Source organism: Anastrepha ludens, chromosome 4 (genome assembly GCF_028408465.1).
Source record: "Anastrepha ludens isolate Willacy chromosome 4, idAnaLude1.1, whole genome shotgun sequence".
Taxonomy (NCBI): domain Eukaryota; kingdom Metazoa; phylum Arthropoda; class Insecta; order Diptera; family Tephritidae; genus Anastrepha; species Anastrepha ludens.
The window spans coordinates 4,272,619-4,291,209 of NC_071500.1; the positions used below are offsets into that span (position 1 = coordinate 4,272,619).

Below are 18,591 nucleotides of genomic sequence, written 5' to 3' on the forward strand. Positions count from 1 at the left end.
GCACAGGGGTAGAACTGGAAACGAAGTAGCGGACGCATTGGTGAGAGATACTGCGTCCTCGCCCTTAATAAGACCCGAGGTTTTCCTTGCTGTGGGACAACACACCATTAAGAAGAAGCTCAGGAGTGTAGAGCTAAGGCAAAGAGAAGATAGCTTACACTAAACTATGGGCCTACACCAGGCGAAGTCCAAAAAAAAAACTCATAACCTTCCCGAAGAATAAACGGAAAATGCTCATGGGCTTTGTCACAGGCCACTACCGACTGCGTATTCCCTGAATTGAAATAGGACATAATTTGTCTTACAAAGTCCTCGGTTAAAAAAGTCTATATTTGTGCAAATCAAGTAAACTATTCGAGTGTTCCCTACAGAATATTACTCGAGAAATAAATTGCCACATCATCAAAGATTTACAAAAGCAATGCACCAATTTCAACTAACCACAACTGCATTCTCATACAACTGTGTTTTTTTTCTAATCACTAAATGAGTCGTCTAATTGTCGAGAATAACTTTTGCACACAACTTCGCAATTACTCACACTTATGCATCTACATACATACATACATTCACCGCATGCGCATTGTCATTACCGTCAAGTGATGCCAAAACGTCAACTTGAAAAGTTTTTTCCCTTTGGTCCGTGACAGCAACGCCTCTTCACAATGACAAAGCGCGTGAGAAACAACAACAATGCCAGGTGTCACCAAACAATGCTGCTAAAGGCGAAGTAGTGCGATGCCATAATTATGCGCGGCACTAATCCAGTCTTTGGCTCACGTGCACTCCCTATACGAACACACATACATATGTAAATATGCAGATGTACACATACATGCAAACATATGTAAGTGCATGGCTACAAAAAATAATGCCTATTACTCGGTGAGCTTTTGCGCCGGCGTGAGCATTGCAATAATTCGTATTGGCGCGAAAAAATAAATGACGCGGCAGTTAGTTGTGCGGTCAGGCAAGCAAATGGGTAAATCAGCAAGTAGGCAAGTAATTGGTTGTTAGCCTGCGTTTATTTGTGGGCACCAATGTACCCATGCAATTGCGGTGATAATGAGTGGGTACATACGAAGAAATTGAGACGCTAATTGATGCGCGCTTCTGCACCACAATTAGCACCAAATTAGCCAGAGTCGATTTGGAGAAAACAAAACCAATTTTTAAGGAGCCATTCAAGTAGGTGTGCGTTTTTGTACGCTTGTATTAGTCAAAGGACGGTGTGGCTGACTGCTTCTTCGGCATCTGACATTAATTTTAAATACGTAACGACTTATATTTGATATTTTAAAAATATTTGAACTCAGATTCTTTTGGTAATAGTGAAAGACACCTTTATACCCTAAGTTTCTTCTAATAGTCGCCTCATTTCTAAATGTCATTGGGAAGTGTCATTAAACTATGGGACCCTTCATTTATGGGACAACAAAAATATGCGCAACACAATTTTAAGAAAAATCTTTAAAGATATATGCGACAAGGATGTATGGTCCATCATGGCCACCACGAATTGGCTTAGGGGTTGAAATCTAAAGTGTCAAGCTAATGTGACTGTGAGGCTCCAAGGTAGTTATGGCCTTTAATATGAAAATAACGAAATCTGTTGTAAGACTCTTTACGGGAGTCATTAAAACACGCTGTGTTGTTGTACCTTTCTTGCGTATGCCAAAGGTAGTACTACATAATTTTGGACTACCGAAAATGGGATGCGGCAGTAGGCTTATCTAAGGGATCATCACGAATTTCTTATATAGAGGCAGCGGGAAGTCGAACTAGTCGCGGTTCTTGTTATAGTCACGGCAAGCGCCCCAGTTTGGTATAAGCCAGTTGCCTAAAACGCTATGTCCTCCAGTGGGGGTTTGGGCTTTATTATATACGGCCCACCAAGCCAACAAACATACGCTCCAATTGTATTTGTATAAATAAAACGATAATATCTATGTATGCAGACACTTTCCCTTTACATTTGGTCGACACAGGATTAGAATTTATAATCTTTATTAAAGTGAAAAACATAAAAATAATTTTTAAATAAATGGGAGGGGAATGTCCGCCGAATCAAAAGTATAAAGAACTGCGATTGCTAATAGAAAAATGTCTGTCCCATGGCATATTGTATTGTATGGGAGATAAAGAGTTCAAGTGTTAGAAAACATTTTCAAGTGGCGCATGCTTTTTAAGATTTCTTGAATACTTTGGAGATTCCTGTGAGCTGAACGTGTTATAGTGTACCTTCCCCTTTGTTTATTCCCAATTGTTTAGCAACAATAATTTTGCTTATGAGGGATTCAATAGAAAAATAGCGATCACGTACCAAAACTGCTAACGCATCTGGTGATATCTTTGTAAACACGCGTATGTATGTATGTCTATTTATGGGTACTTTTAAATTTTTATACATATAAATGCACATCTAGTAATTCTTATAAGGTTAACTCCATTTTGTTTTCTTAGAACAATCCACTTCATTTCTACAACTACTACACACACACACATAAATACAAATAAAATGCTTGTTCATTATAAGCATTCAAGCAGTTTGCGTATCTCCTAAGAATTCAATTCCGTGTACGCTTTGCGATTTTATTGAATTTTTTCCCTAATAATTTCGATACGTCATTAATTTTACTCGAAGTGAGTCAAGTAATCAAGTGTTGGCACATTTAGGATAATTAGTGTTATCGCTTATTAATGGCCATCACCATGTAAACATATTTATGCTCGTTTAATGCTGTGCGAAAAAAACTCTAGGGTGGTTAATAAAAATTCGAAGTTATGAATAAATATGTGATACATCACGGAGGTAATCACTTCATCGGGCATATATGCACATATCCATATATTAGGGTGCTCCAAAAAAAGTTAGAGTACTGAATATTTATTGTATTATGACATCCCAGAATTGTTCTGTATTGAAAAAAAGAAACGTATTTTTTTTTTATTTCGAAATCGCAAAAGTGCAATGAATTTTCTGTGTATTTCATATGCGAAAAGTTATTTTCCTCCTCAAGTCTGATATGAAATCGTTAATAATTAATACTTTCTTATATCTTTGCCCATTTACATCTTATATTTTATTAAAAGTATTTAATGCGGCCGCTGTAACCGAATGGGTTGGTGCATGACAACATTCGGATTTCAGAGAGGGAACGTAGGTTCGAATCTCGGTGAAACACCAAAATGAAGAAAAGTGTTTTCTATATTGGTCGCCCTGGTCGGCAGACAATGGCAAACCTCTGAGTGTATTTCTGCCATGAAAAAGTTCCTCATAAAAATATCTGCCGTTCGGAGTCGGCTTAAAACTGAAGGCCCCTCCATTTGTGGAACAACATCAAGACGCACACACAAATAGGAAAAGGAGCTCGGCCAAACAGCCAAAAAGAGAGTACGCGGCAATTAAAAGTATATATATTTAATGCAGGGCCGCAAAGTAAGCCCGTACAAAGAAAGCAGTGGGAATGTCTTTCTAAAAATATAAAAAATATGTACATATTTTCTTATTTAGTTTTCCGCCAAAGTATTAATTGTTAACAATTTTAGAAAATTCTCAATTAAATATTTCTTTTAATTCTTTAACTGTTGATATTTTTAGGGTTGGTGTCGAAATTCTGTCTGTACAAAATTCTAAAACCAAAATTCTGCTTTTTAAAATTCTGCTTTTTAAAATTCTGCTTTTTTAAAATTCTGCCTTTTTAAAATTCTGCTTTCTAAAATTCTGCTTTCTAAAATTCTGTATTACAAAATTCTGTATTAAAATACAATGTTAACAATGTTAAAGAGGTAATGTAATTATTTAATTTATTATTATTATTATTTTTTATTATTATTCGAGATATTAAATAAAAAATAATAATAATAATTTTTTCTTCAGTTTCGATAGAATCCACAGTATTTTTGCGTAGAACTCTTCTAAAAAAAATGAACAGCTGCGAAGAATTATTAGAAAAAAGAAATGAATTAAGTCACACTACATATTTAAAAAGAATTGCAAAAAATATTGTAATTGGCTAAACTAAAATATTGTTATCGCTTAAACATACCTATATGTATATTTATGAATTAAATGTTTATTTTGTTACTTCTTGTATGACGAAAATCACAAAACTTGAATAAAAAAGCAGAATTTTTCGCATTAAACATGCAGAATTTTGAAAAAGCAGAATTTTAAAAATCAGAATTTTAGAAAGCAGAATTTTAAAAAGCAGATTTTTAAAAAAGCAGAATTTTAAAAAGCAGAATTTTTTTGCAATTTACAGAATTTTGTCATCCAGAATTTTGTAAAACAGAATAATGACACGCTCCCTATTTTTATGTATTGACACGAAAACGTAAACTTGAATTTTTTTAGTTTCTGTGTTATTTTATATTCCTATAGGTATATACATATATTTTCGACGCACAAATTATTAAAAAAAATAATTTTAATTACGAATTTTTGATCAGTGAATGTTTACTAACTACTTATGTTTTTTTTTTCAACAAAAAAAAAAAAAAAGAACAATTTGCTTATTTTATTAAAAACATTCCACTTTGATCAAAAAGTTCCCGAAACAACCACCAGGTGATGCTCTAAGCAAACTGATTCGAGTTCTGTGTTTTTGTTAGGTTGCCACAGCCGTGATTAATGATACCAAAATTGCGTCGCTCGTATTGCTTGACAATTGTAAAAGTTACGCCGTCTTGAGTAAATCTAATTACCTCTGTACGTGTTTTCGATTTTTTTACAGTTTAAAAATGGATTTGTATTTGCAACAACGAGTTTGTTTAAAATTTTGCGTTAAAAATGGATACAATGAAGCAGAAACCTTAGAAATGTTGGGTAACTGTTAGGGTTATGATACTCAGAAAACCAAAGAGGTCGTGAGTCCATCGAGGATGACGATCGTAGTGGCTGGGCGTCGACATCTAAAAGAAAAGTTCATTAATAACCCAAAATTAACCATCAGAGAGCTGGCTGAGGACTTGAAAATTGCTTACTGATCCCTCAATGACCTGATTTGGTTTTGCATCATGTTGCTGCAAAGTTGGTCATGCATTTTTTACCAAGAACAAAACGATATGGTTCCTTGCGTTTATGTTCTGTTTGAACGAGTCAAAAAACCACTACAAGGCACTACAGGGCACGCGGTGATTGTGAGTTTTTCGAAGTCGTTAAATTCACTTTTGAGGAATAAACTTGTATTTTGAATTTTCTGAACATATTCTGGGTGTTGTGAAAGCTTAATCGAATGTTTTAGTAAATAATTATTAATATTTCACAACTTTATAAATTCCGATTTAAGCAATTATTTGACTCTGCAGTAGCGATGTTTTTGAAATACTTCTTTTAAGGGGGTATTCTAGTGTACAAATTCGAAAAAATCGCTTTTTTTGTATATTCTCAAAGCTTAACATTTCAAGGATTTGAAAAAATTTTAGCGTCAAGACTTCTAAACTGGCTCGGCTGGAACGCCACAGGGCGTAACTGCACCCAAAACTTTAAATGCGTTTTTCTCGAAACTATGTAACTAAAATATTTACCTTGATTTTTCAGGTTCTACTTAACCGATTTACTTGAAATTTGGTGTGAGCCTTCTCAATGTATACATCTATTATACTTACTATTAGTATAAACAAAATAAAAATGTGTACTATTTTTAAAAAATTCCGAAAAGTATTGTAACAAAAAGTAGTAAATAAATTTATCATTTTTTCGGACAGCCGTAATTTGGCCAAAACAATTTTTTTTCGACGGTTTTGTAGTATGTACGATAGCAGCATTCATCAAGGTTAATAATCTTTTGTATTTTTTTGTTTCGGATTATAAGAACGCTTGCAATCGTGGTAGGTATGGCGCGCCATTTTTTGTTAACACCCCACTTCAACAACTTGTAACTTTTTGAGTTTTTCATTTTTTGAGATTTTTTATTTTTTTATGTATTTTTAACACATTAATAAATACCTTATTAAAAAATGAATGGCAAAAATATTTTTTTATTTTTCATTTATAGCATCTGAAAAAACACCTCAAATTTATGCCTCTTCACTAGAATACCCCCTTAAATAAATTTTCAAAATAGCGACCTTTTTCAAATAAAATATATAGGAGACGGCATCGGCTTTGTGGCACCATTATATATGAACTAATTTCCAAATAAAAACTAAGTGTCTACTTTCAAGTATGGAATAATTAGTAATAATAACTCTGGGGATGTCGTATTAATTATTCAGCACTTTCAATTCTTGTGGACCACCCTAATATGCCCGTACGCGCATTACAAATTGAGTACCTCTGTGAACGGCAGGCGGAGAAGTTAACAATCAAAAACTGATTCATTTTGGTTTTTTATGCATCACACACACGCGAAAGTGTTGCAATTACAACAAGCACAAGGCTATACGAGGACTGGCATCCTGTTTGGTTGCCATACCACTTACAATGGACTGTTGACGATATGGTGTGGCTGAATGGAAATTTACTCAATAATATCAGCTTTTTTTGTGCTCACACCTAAGGTCACCATTTATCACAAATATTTATTTACGTCGTCGCCGTGATCACATTTTATGAGCGGAAATATCCATTCACTTTTTAAACTTTTCAATGGAGATAGCAATTAAATAAAAAATTAAAGCTAAAGGAGGCAGTTTACAATAGTTGCAAGTGAAGTTGCTCAATTTAAATATGAAAACAGAGAAATGGAAACTTTTCTGACAGCCAGCACTCCGATGGTATACTCAAATTGTTTTGCCACTTTTGTCGCTGCTTGTTTGCTGCAGATAGCAAATGCCGGCTGTGTTGGTGTGTTATACAAGTAGAATACCAAGCGCTGAAAAAAGGTGTGATTGTGTTGATGTTTGTGTGTGCTGAAAATCGTACTTTTCTGTGGTATAATCTTTAGTGCAGAGTCAGAGCCATAAGTCTGCGCTGGCAGTGGATGTATGTAAGTTGCGCGCCAGCCATTGGATTAGTAGAAACAGAAAAGCAGTGCGCTAACTCCACACTAGCTGCCCGTTGGTAGACACTGGCTTAGAATTGTCGTCTGAAGTGAACAGGTGTTAACTGCGCCTGCGCGAAAGCGTGCACACTTCAAGTCATGTCCACCGAGTGTGCCCACTTCTGTTGTTTGGCGTTTGCTCACAGCTAATGCAAATCCGAAATGTCTTTTCCGCAGTTACCCTCTCAGCAGATTAATGGCAGCAGCTCAAGACATGTCTTACAGAAATTAATAAAATACATGCAAATGCAAACATTCAGTAGATCTGGGTTAGTTTAGGTTAGATAAAGCCACGAGGGCAGCAGCTCGCTCCAAATATATGTATATAAATACGCTCTGTGCTAATGCACGGCCCTGGTAGATCTTCATGCCCAGTTAAAAAGTGGAATACAGGGTAATTCAATAAGACCTCAAATTTTCTTTTATAAAAAAAGTACAACAATATTTGTCGAGATAATTTAATTCAACCTATAAAAAGGTTGCTGTCATATTGCAGTTCCGTTCGGCGCTCAAAGTAACAGCGTTACCGGCATCATTTTCGTAGAATTACCATCCCTAGACGCCACCAGGCAAAAAGCACATCAATTAGTGACTCATTGTGTACAAATAAAATAAATAATTTTCGCGTATACTTTCGTCACGTGTTTAGCCGAGCTCCTTCTCCTATTTGTGGCGTGCGTCTTGATGTTGTTCCAGTTTTTCTTGAATTCTATGTGGATTTTCAGTACCTCGTTTTCATATCCGTTTATGTTAAATGTGTTGACTGAAAAAATTACGCAATGCGCCAAATGCAATTCTTGCAGAACGACCATTTCGCTAAGGTTACTAAAGTCTGTAGTGCAAATTGCTTGAAAAATACATGAAAAATATTTACATATCACAAATAATTGTAAAAGATCTGCATCACCCTTGAATCACCTTATACCAAGTCAGAAAGCTACCATAAAATGACAGTGAAAATCAAGCGGTGACCGTCGTTTAAAACTCCTGCCACTATCGGGAGTTTCAACTTTTTAGCCTAAGCTTCTCTAAGGCTTCCGTACTGAGCTGACTCGATGATTATATACACATTGGCGCTTACATCCATTTTTGGATGTTTTGCCGAGATTCGCTTCCAATTTGTGGGAAGAGGGACCTACAATTACAAGTCCCATCCGAACGGAAGAGTGGTTTTTGTGAGAAGCTTTTTTTATGGCAGATATGAACTCGGTGGATTACTATTGCCTGCCAAGGGGCACTATTAGAAAAAACGTCTTCTATCATTTCGTGCAACATGCCTACCGTAGGTTTTGAGCGCGGGCCCTACCGAATGTCAGTTACGCACCAACGAAATCGGCTACGGCGGCCACACTTCCCCAATCAAGATATTACGAATGAGCAACGTAAGCCTCAACCTCTCTTTGTATAGAAAAATCTCCACAAGGGTACCCCGCCTAACCAGCGCATCAATCATACAACTTTTTGCATAGATCGAATGAGCCGCTGCTGAGCAAGTGTGATCGTGATGTACTCAGATGTGACCAAAAGAGAAGTTGATCAATACTTAGCTGATTGTCAGCATAGTGCTTCCAAGCTATTATAATATATATATGTTTATCTCCTTAAATGCATTCGTTTAATTAGACTTTTCTTTACTAAATTTTTAAGCATCCGTGGGTGATTCTGGCTTTGAGGGGATTTGGATAGAGAAGGATCCACTTGGGTCTAGCAGTGGCGAACACTGCTCAAAGGCTGCTTAATAGGGCGGGTCGATATAAAAATCGCTCATTGCTCTGTGAAAATCGTATTCTAGGGATCAAAATAAGAAACTTTGCCGAAGGAACCATACCTCTAAAACGAATTCTGATGTCCCCCAATTTGGGTCGAACGAAAAATCCCACTTTGACCCATTTAGAGTGCTCCAATCGAGTCCAAATGTATGACCGACCCCCACTAACTTTGCACGGCCGATCCACCCATGCCAGTGGCACACCCCCTGGAACTCCCCTGGGGGGTTCCCCATACAATCATTTCAAAATGTCACCATTTTTGGCCTTTACATGAGAAAAGAAACTAAAAAGTTCTAAACTATACTTCGGCAAAGTTTCTTATTTTGATCCCTAGAATATGATTTTCACCGAGCAATGGGCGATTTTTTTGCCTCCCCACAAATCGACCCGGCTTACTGCTTAAGCTACTAAGATTTTTGTAGTATCCGAAGTTGAAAAACCCAAAGCGTTCGTCCTGAAATCTAGATAATCTTTAATTTTGAATCGTCGGGCCAGTAGTGGCAAAATTATTTGTGAAGTAAGTATTCCCATTAAGCCGTTTTTGGAGTTGAGAATACAGTTTTTGTGTGCAAAGAAATCTAATGTTTTCACTTGGCTCTGTTCAAACTCCAAACTCCTAGTTGAGCAATTTTAAGTTAGTCTTGTCCACGAATTAATAATCTCCCCCTTACTTTATGTTTATGTACACACATACATATGACTATAGAAACAATAACAAAAATAGCAAAAGGCGCTAGACTGCGCCATAAATGCTTGATTGTTCGCTCTCACCGCTTGTTGCTATCGTTCATTCAACTGCTCGCCGAGCTCCAATTTTTCATTTATAATGTTTTGATTCTGCCGTGAAGTTGTTGCTGTTTTCTCAGTTAGTTACTCTCTAGTTAGTTACTGGCTTTCTGTTTAGTTTTGTAGCTGTTTATACTTCAGCACACCTGTCGATTATATTTTCCAGCGCCAAACTCCAAAAAAGACTTCAACCGGACTTCGGCCCATAGATGAAATACAGACAGCGGGTGCGGGGCTTATTTGGCATGTGCTGAGCTTTTTTCAAATTGATTTTGCAATATTGTTGATTTCATGTTTATTTTGCTGCTAGCTGTTTGTTTTCGCTTTATTTTCATTTTCGACACTGTTGTCTTCTTCTTCTTCTACACTGACTACTTTGGCTTGGTCTTTTACTTCACTTGCATTGTGGGCTTATTTGTTATTTATATTGCTTTTTTGTTGATTTGCTTCTTACTGCCATTATCGAGATTTCATGCAGCCCATAGTAGGCATTTTGTTGTTGCTATTTTACCGATTTTGTTGTTCTTTTGTTGGTTATCGCTCACAACTATTCGCGAGCATTTGCTAAAACTGCATTCGTTTTGTACTCCGTGCCAAGTGCCATTGTGTGTGTGCACTTCAATAGGAGTAGTTGCTACTGGGCATTCGCGGTAAACAGTACAACGTATACAAGCGCATATGTGTGTATGCATGTGTGTCTCTGCACGAGCACTCGAGCAACTGTTTGCAGAATCGCGCGTCACAGTCGCCTTGCAGGTGGAGTCTTTACAAAAATTAGCAAAAAGTATTGTATTTGCCAAACAATTTGCAATACTTGCAGCATTGACTATTTGCTATTGTAAGGTTGAGGTGTGTGGTCGTGTCGTCCCTGTTTGCTTAATAGAAAATGGCATTTGATTTGAAGGGAAATATGTTTTCATTGTTGAACCTTAATACCGATCAATGTGACAAGCAGTCGTTCCATGTGACAGAGCCAGTAAACGAAAGTGGATATTAGGGAGCAATTCTGCAGTGAAGTAAATTTAGAGATGCGCTATGAGAAATAACTGTGAAATATGTGTCAAAATAGCGTACTTTTGTAAACAAAAGTGAAAAGGCATAATAGAGAATAGGACAGAAAAATGTGTTGTTAAAAAAAGTTATGTAAGCAATCGTCTAAAATTACGTCAGCTCAACAATTTCTCCTTCTTCTTGATTGGCGCGATAACCACTTAAGCGTTTTTGACCCAGCTTAGCAAAGCTCGCCAGTCGTTTCTTTTTCGTGCTAACAGGCGCCAGTTGGACATACCAAGTGAAGCCAAATCTTTTTCCACCTGATCTTTCCAATACAGAGGAGGTCTTCTTCTTCCTCTGCTACCACCAAAGCCCAAAATTGAACCAAGTCTCTTAGTCCAAATTGTGGGAGTTTTACGTAAAAAACTTGTTTTATATTCTTAAAGGTCAAATTAACTGAAATTTCATATTCACAAGCGAATTCATAAGGAAGTTTCGTTATAACTGAAAACCACCTTCACTTTATCGATCCTACGAGCTACGATTAATAATAATTGCTTTCGATTTATCAACCAGCCAGGATATGCTTGGCCGGGGGTGCAAAGTGGCGAAAAAAATAAGTTCCATTGGGTTCGATTTGCAACTTCCAACTTTATCTGCGGTCACGTGAGCGATTCGTCACCAGTCGGGATTTCATTAAATAGGCTTCGCCTCCATGTTCCCTTTGGTTGTTCTCTACGACGAGAGCCTTGCGGGTGCCAGTCCAACGACATTCTGCTGATAAAAGTAGCAGGTTTACGGATTGTGTGATCAATCCATTTCCATTTTCGTTCGCGAATCCCAATTTCAATTGATACTTGACAATGTCGAGTAAGGAGCTCGTCATTCGATAACCATTTGTCAGGCCACCAGATACTCTGCGTATGCCTCTAAAGTAGTGAATTATAAAAGTTGGAACTCTTTTTGTGGATGGAACCGCTACCGACACACACAGACTGAACATTTGAGTTAAAAAGCTTTGTTCTGGTAGTCAACTGCTTAGAGTGTGGCCATATGCATTTAAGTGTAGCGTAAGACGACCTGACTTTCAATATATTGTGTTCGATGTCCACAGTTGTGCCGTCATCTGGAGTGACTTGGCTACATAAAAAGATACATTTATTTACTTTTCACATCATTTAAATAGGTTGACCGTCGAGCGTGAAAGCGCCAGGTAGAGTATCATTAAGGGCCTTAGATTTTAACATTATTACGCAACCCAACACGTTAAGCATGCGCAGCTATATCATTTAGCTTGCGTTGCATGTGTTGCTTTTGTTGCGCTAATATAGCAATGTTGTCAGCATAGTCGAGGTCATCCAAATATTCCTTACTTATTGGGTTCGAAAAAACACCTCTGCCAGGGTGGGTGTAAAGAGTGTTGCCCAACGCCCCAACGGCCACGATTAGAAACAGTAGTGGCGACAGGATACAAGATCCTTGTCTCAGATCCTTGAACGTCACGAGACTTTTGTTGCAGTCACATAGAAATTTTTCGCTTAAGGCTAGTACTAATTTCATACCCGAGAAAGTTCGTCAACTTTGGCTTGCCGTGAAATGTTGGTAGCAACACTCATTGCCAAATGAGAAGAAACGTTAAATTTATGAGCATCACCCCAGAAGCAAATGGCAAAAATTTTGGTAAGAAAAGTGGTTTTAAACAAATTAATATACATACGTATTTATTGACCCAAAAAAATATAAAGGTTTTTTTTTGTTGGGACAACTAGCAAGTACTGCACTAAGTCCATTGTACTGCACTCGGGTTCCCTTTTTAATTTTCTTTAAATCTACGCGACCTCCGAAGAAATCTGAGTAAATCTTGTGGCGCCTAGAGGTCAAAGTGGTGCAAAAGACCTCAATCCTGATTCGAGCGAAGGTCCTTTCTGCTTAATGAAAAGAGGATCTGCAGCAGTTGGCCGTACATGGGAGGTAACATCAGTTTTGTTCATCTGCGGCCTCTCTCAGCCTGCCAAGCTCGTTTGTGGGTTGAAGTAACTTGTTTGCTAACTGTGGCTGTAATGACTACAGAACGGAGTGGCAGAACAAGCTCCGGGCCAAAGAAGTTGCCTTCAGATCCCCACGTGTCCGGGGACTCATGTTAGTATCACGATATTATGTCTACCCATGAAGTGGTTGAAGGGTTGTCTAAGGCCATGAGGGAAACTTTGCTGTCGCTGCGGACACATACAGATCTGCCTCTGAATGCAAGGGCAAAGCGTAGTTTTGTCCCGCTGTATTCCACGTAGACACCAGAACCGAAACCGTGCTCGGCCCTTCATGAAAATGCGAAAACCGTGTTTTCCGGGCTCATTTTCACATTTTGACCACAATTGAGCTTCCGGCAGTACCACTGTATCTCTTTTCAAGTACAACTCCTGATGGCATGGAGGGACTCGTTGGATCGAAGTCCATGTCTGACAGGGGCCATACCAATTTCCATTGTGCTTCAGTCTGCGGATGGCCTTCAAAGATGACCTTCAATCGTGAACGAGTTGCCATTTTCCGCTGAATTTTAAATGACATGGAGTCAAGGGCATGGAGAGACTCGTTGGATCGAAGTGCATGTCTGACAGCGGCTTGTATTGAAGGTATTTTTAATAATTAATTGTTGCATTGTAGATTGAAATAAAATAGGCACATAAAATTAAATAAAAAGTTCACTTTCTTTTGACTTTTTTCTGTACGAAACATAAATTAGTTGATGAGGAAGTGATTCTTTTTTTATTTATTAGTCTCTCCAACTAATGCAATATTTATGCATTATTTAAGTAGTAATTGAAAGTAATTAAAGTAATTTAAAACCAATTAAGCCTAATTAGTTGGTACAAAAACCCATTAGAACTGTGTGCTATACACAGCAACAATAAAGAAAGCAAGCAAAAGCTTAATTGTTTGGAAAGGAACTCAGAAATTTTATAAATTTCTAATTAATAAAACATACCAATTTGACTCTTACTTTACTTAATACGCGTACAACAATTATACCTAAATGTATTTCTTTAACATAAGTGGACCTCGAGTGTATATTTATGAAAAAAATAATAAAAGTTCAATTCAAATACATTTAAAAGCTGTAATTAAAGTAATCGTGGGTAGGCAGTTGCTAACGAGGCCTTGTCAAGTGCACCTCTGTTAAGCCGACAGACATCGGTAATTTCAGCCAATGCGATGGCCAACTGCTTGAGCTGCCCGCATATTCTGGCATACATTCATACAAACAAGCAAATAAATGTAGACTCGTAAACAAGCTCAGCTAGAAGCATTGAACTGTCCAAAGGTGGCGGTGGATTTCGCTTGCGTTCTAGACAAGTACATAATCACTTATTTACCTCTCTTAGAACCCTTCTCACTCCATGTGCCGCAAAATGTATGAATTCGTATAAGTATTTCGCTTAGTTTACATTTTATAAATCGCTTGATAGCCAGAGTGTACGAGAATAACTATTTGTGTGCGTTTTGGATGACCTCGCCGCCTTCAATGTTCAAGGCGATACTTTGAGCCTGTTTGAGGTACTTACTCAAATCTGCATAAGATTAGTGCCATGGCAGTTGACACAGTGTTAAGCCAATGCTACTGTATTTACCAGCTAAGATATTTACTTGCTCGTTTTTCATTGCCTTTATTTGCATATTTGTTTGATTGAAATTTGAAATTTTACCTCTTTGATTTATTCAAGATGTGTCTAATCGCAGTGCTTCTTAGGTGACGCAGAATTAAGGCGGCTACGAAATTGACAGAGGAGTTTGTAGCTATAATCAAAATAAAAAACTCGTAAGGACAGATGTAGCACAGGCTGCCTAAGGACATGCCAATCTGCTCTTAACTGCAAGACAGGATGAACTGAACACAATTTGATTGGGGAAAGGCTGTACGCATTTTCAAATGAAGGCGAAGTCAAATTTTTAATGAAGTGACATGGAAAGGGTGAGTGGTTAGGCCGTGACTGCATTCTTCCTAGTGGGTTTTTGTACGGCGTGAAATCACTGCAAATGTAGTGTGTGCGATTTTACGTTTAATATATCCAGTGGGGAATGGTCAAGTATAGTCATATATCCAGCAATGTATCGACCTTAGGTCCTCTACATTTCGCGTTGTATCTTTGTTCTTAGGGTGCTTCCACCTTTTTGCCAAATAAGCAAGCAAACTTGGCCAGAATGGAACCACAACCGCACAAAATCGCTACTGAATCTTAGGTAAGGTCAGGTTTTTGTGGCAGTCCGTTTCGAATAGTCAACTCACTTAGGCGCGTTGTGGTACCACTGTTGAAGACGGGAACCTCAGTGTTTACTTATCATGGAATCATTTAGACGCTCTTATGAAGCGTAGGATAGGCTTCATCCCAACCCCGAGTAGTTCCATAAAAGAGGCAAAAGAATATTTTTCTAACAACCTGAATCTACGCCTACCTAAGGCTGGACAATTACAGAAGAAGTGTTCTACTGTTTCTTTCTCTTCCTCGTCTTTACAATTTCTGGAGTATTAATTTTTTTTTTTTTTTTTTTATTGAAATGTTATACATTTTTATTTACATTCCATAAAGATTACACCTAGTATAAAACTAATAAGTAATTTTCATTTCACAATTTGAAGTGTAGCTTAAACAATATTGACAACTAAGTCTTGAGGTTTCTTCCTTTTTAATCTTCTTTTTACAGTTGCTTCATCGCTTAGTACGGAAGCTTCTGCGTTAATGTGTTTTTTTAACTTTTCAGCATGCTTAACTGCACAGAGACAGGCTGTGTCTGGAGTATTCATGAGACAATACTCGTAGCCTAGAAGAGTGCAAACGGGCACTCTTTAAATTTCAACAGCCAATGACTGGTGACGCAAGCCACGACCTTCGAGATGTTCTCTCTTGAGAGGTTGAGCAATTGTCCTGATCGTTTTTATCTATTTGTGGCCAAACGAGCCTGGTTGTAACGAAAGAATTTTCTTCTCTCCTATTGGCCTCCTGGAGAGTATTATTATTTTTTCTTTAATTTGCAAATTGCCATAGGAATTCTAATATTGCCTCTGTTTTCAAGCAGTGGAAGATTAGTACCTTTTCTGGCTAGCTCTTCGGTGTTGCAATTTCCTTCAATATCACTATGTCCCGGAACCCATGTAAGACTGATCTTGAAGACGGTGCTAATATCACTTAGAGCTGCTAGGTATTCCTGAGCAATATTTGATCTTAGTATAACTGCTTCCATTGATTTTATGGCCACTTGGCTATCCGAGAAGAATCTTAGGAGACAGGATATGAGAAACACGATATGGGTAGGAATAGACTGGGGGTACCCCATAAGGACTTTTGTCGAAGCTGTCAAGGTATTGAAGAAGAGGAAACTGTGGGGCACCTCTTGTGTACATGTATTGCTCTAACTTTCTGCGCCTTTCTTGACAGCATTGAAGAGGTCTCTCAAATACGGCTGCCGAAAGTAACAAAACTCATTTAATCCACAGTTTGGTAAACTCCAAAACTCTCTACTGGGTGTTGGGCCGAGCTCCTCTTTCAATTTGTGGTGAGCCCCACGACTTTTTTCCTCAAATGGAGGGACCTACAGTTTCATGCCGACTCCGAACGGCAGATATTTTTTTACGTTCTCTCTGAATTCTGAATTGTAGTCACGCACCAACTCATTCGGCTACAGCGGCCGCCCCATGACATAATTATCACGAAATTAATTGTCACAGCTAATCAGGAAATACTTCGTTCACTTATTTGTAAACCACTTTCTCCCTCTCTCTTCTTCTACAATCTCATTTCCTCTCTTAAATGAGTGGGCTTCTGTATGCTTCCTGTCGATGGCATATCTGCATTAAGTAATGCATTAATTTTATAAAAAAGTAATCTAAACTTCACTTTGCAACTTAACTTTCTTGTTTAAAACACATTTTTACTTTACTGTTTTTTAATTCGGCCTTTAATGAGCTCGTGGCTTCTTGCACTTTTTTCTTAGGCGTGTATTCTGTATATCCGTTTTTGGTTAAGGTACTATGCAAAATTTAGAAAGGTATCGGCTAAACCTATTGCTGCAAAAATCTTATTTCAAGTCTAATCAAACCTAAAATGCATCCATCTCTGGCGGCTTTTATGAAAATATGAGCTAAAGTACAGAAACAAACGAAAATTGGCACTGATATTCCTCTGAGCGGCCCAAGCCGAATTAATTAAAGGTGATATCAATAGAGCAGTTGGGTTTTTTTTCTTTCGCCGTATACATTCGGATGCCAGCAGAAAATGAAATGACGAGAAGCCGTTCCATTCACCCTTTCAAATGTATGTCGGCTGTTGAACGCATTTGGTCCTTTTCTTTTATACCTATACCTTGTGTTGGACTAAAAAAGCAAAAATTATGTATGGCATATTCTAAAAGTACATCATCTTAAAAATATAAATTCAAAAAATCATAAGGGTCGGAGCACTAGAACGAAAGTTACAACTTTAGACGCGATTATCTCGAAGTCGTGTTTTTTGAAAATTACTGTTGCGGTGATCATTATTTATCAAAAACTAATTCACCGATTTGTATAAACTTTTTTTTTAATTATTCGTAGTTACAACCTCGTGAATCTGAATGGTTCACTTTTTATAAATATTTGCATAGTTCGCTGGAATTAATTTTTTTTTTAATTTTTCAACCCCTCTAAAATCGTTTTGTTTTTGGTGCAAAGCGGTTTTCATATCGAGAAATTTTTTTTTGGGTAAATAAACCGTTCAGATTCACTAAAAACATTTTTCTACAATAATCATTTAATTTTTTTGATTTCAGTTGAGCTGCTCATGCGCTACCGTGATTACCGCAAGCCTCTTCTAAAAACGGTGTTTCGGAGGAGGGGCGATATCAACAATAAATAATAACATTTTTTAAGATAAAAACACCAAAATGTATTCTTCGAGAGTTACCATTCAGTATGATATATGCCTCACTTGAATAAAAGTTCTAAAGCTTATTTAAAAAAAATTATGACAATCGTCCATTTTTTCGGGCTCACAAGGTATTAAGCTGATCTTTAGATTTGCTGAAATATTCTGGCGCATAAAATTCTGAACTTATTTCAAAGCGTTGATTTTCTGCGCATAAACTTCTATAAATGTATGCACATATATGTGTGTGTAAGTTTATATTATATGTATAGACAAGTAGAGGTACATACACATACATATATGCATGCCTAGTAATATATGTAATAGAAAATGAAATTTTATACGATTTTTCGGCAACAAGTTTTGGCAACACCAATCGCAGCATCATCGTTTCGTGGACTATTCGCAGTTGTGCCGAAAACTTCTAATACAAGTTTCTGCACGCGTGCACGTCTATGTACGAGTGTGTGCATGTGCTAAAGTAAACACGTTGCTGTGTTAATCTGTGGTTAGTTGAAATTTTAGTCTTATTTGGAATTTTATTTTATTTTTTTATTTGTGTGGATTTTTCGACTATATAAATGCTCATTATGCAACGCTTCGGCCAAATGACCACATATAAAATGTTGAAATGAACTTGTGCCGTGCGGCTGTTGCAAGTGTTGCAACGTGGCCAGCTACAGCTGCAACCAAAATAATATCAACAACCTGCAAATTACTCAGACTCGATCTTTGCCAATTTTTGGCTACTGCATTGCAGCCACTTCGGTTATTAGCTGCTTCTGGTATTCTTGTTGTTGTGTTTATATCTGCTACGATGGCTGGCAATGTTTGCGTGTGCATACTAGCGCTGCTTGGAACTGTGCTGATCGTTGTTGTCGTTTTAGAATGTTGCATTACGCAAAGACAACAACAACAACAACTAGCTGATGATATGGTTGTATGCGCCAATCAGTATTGGCATTCGTGGGCTGTTCTTTTTGTTGTCGCTGTTAGTTGGTTGGTTGGTTGTTGTTCAATGGAAGTGATATTGACTTTAAAACCAATTGCCGAGTTCGTCGCTGCCCCCACAGTCAAATAATTCTATAGGATGTAATATGTGTGTCTAAGTATGGGTGGATGTGTGTGTGTGTGTAAGTAGTAGTTGCAGTTGTGAATTTCTGC

At 37.5% G+C, this 18,591-nt stretch overlaps 1 protein-coding gene across 2 annotated transcripts in view; it reads right to left on the minus strand.

Moving 5' to 3' along the window:
* Positions 1 to 18,591, minus strand: part of LOC128859644 (scavenger receptor class B member 1) — a 108,018-nt gene that overhangs the window by 31,960 nt on the left and 57,467 nt on the right. The window lies entirely within an intron of this gene.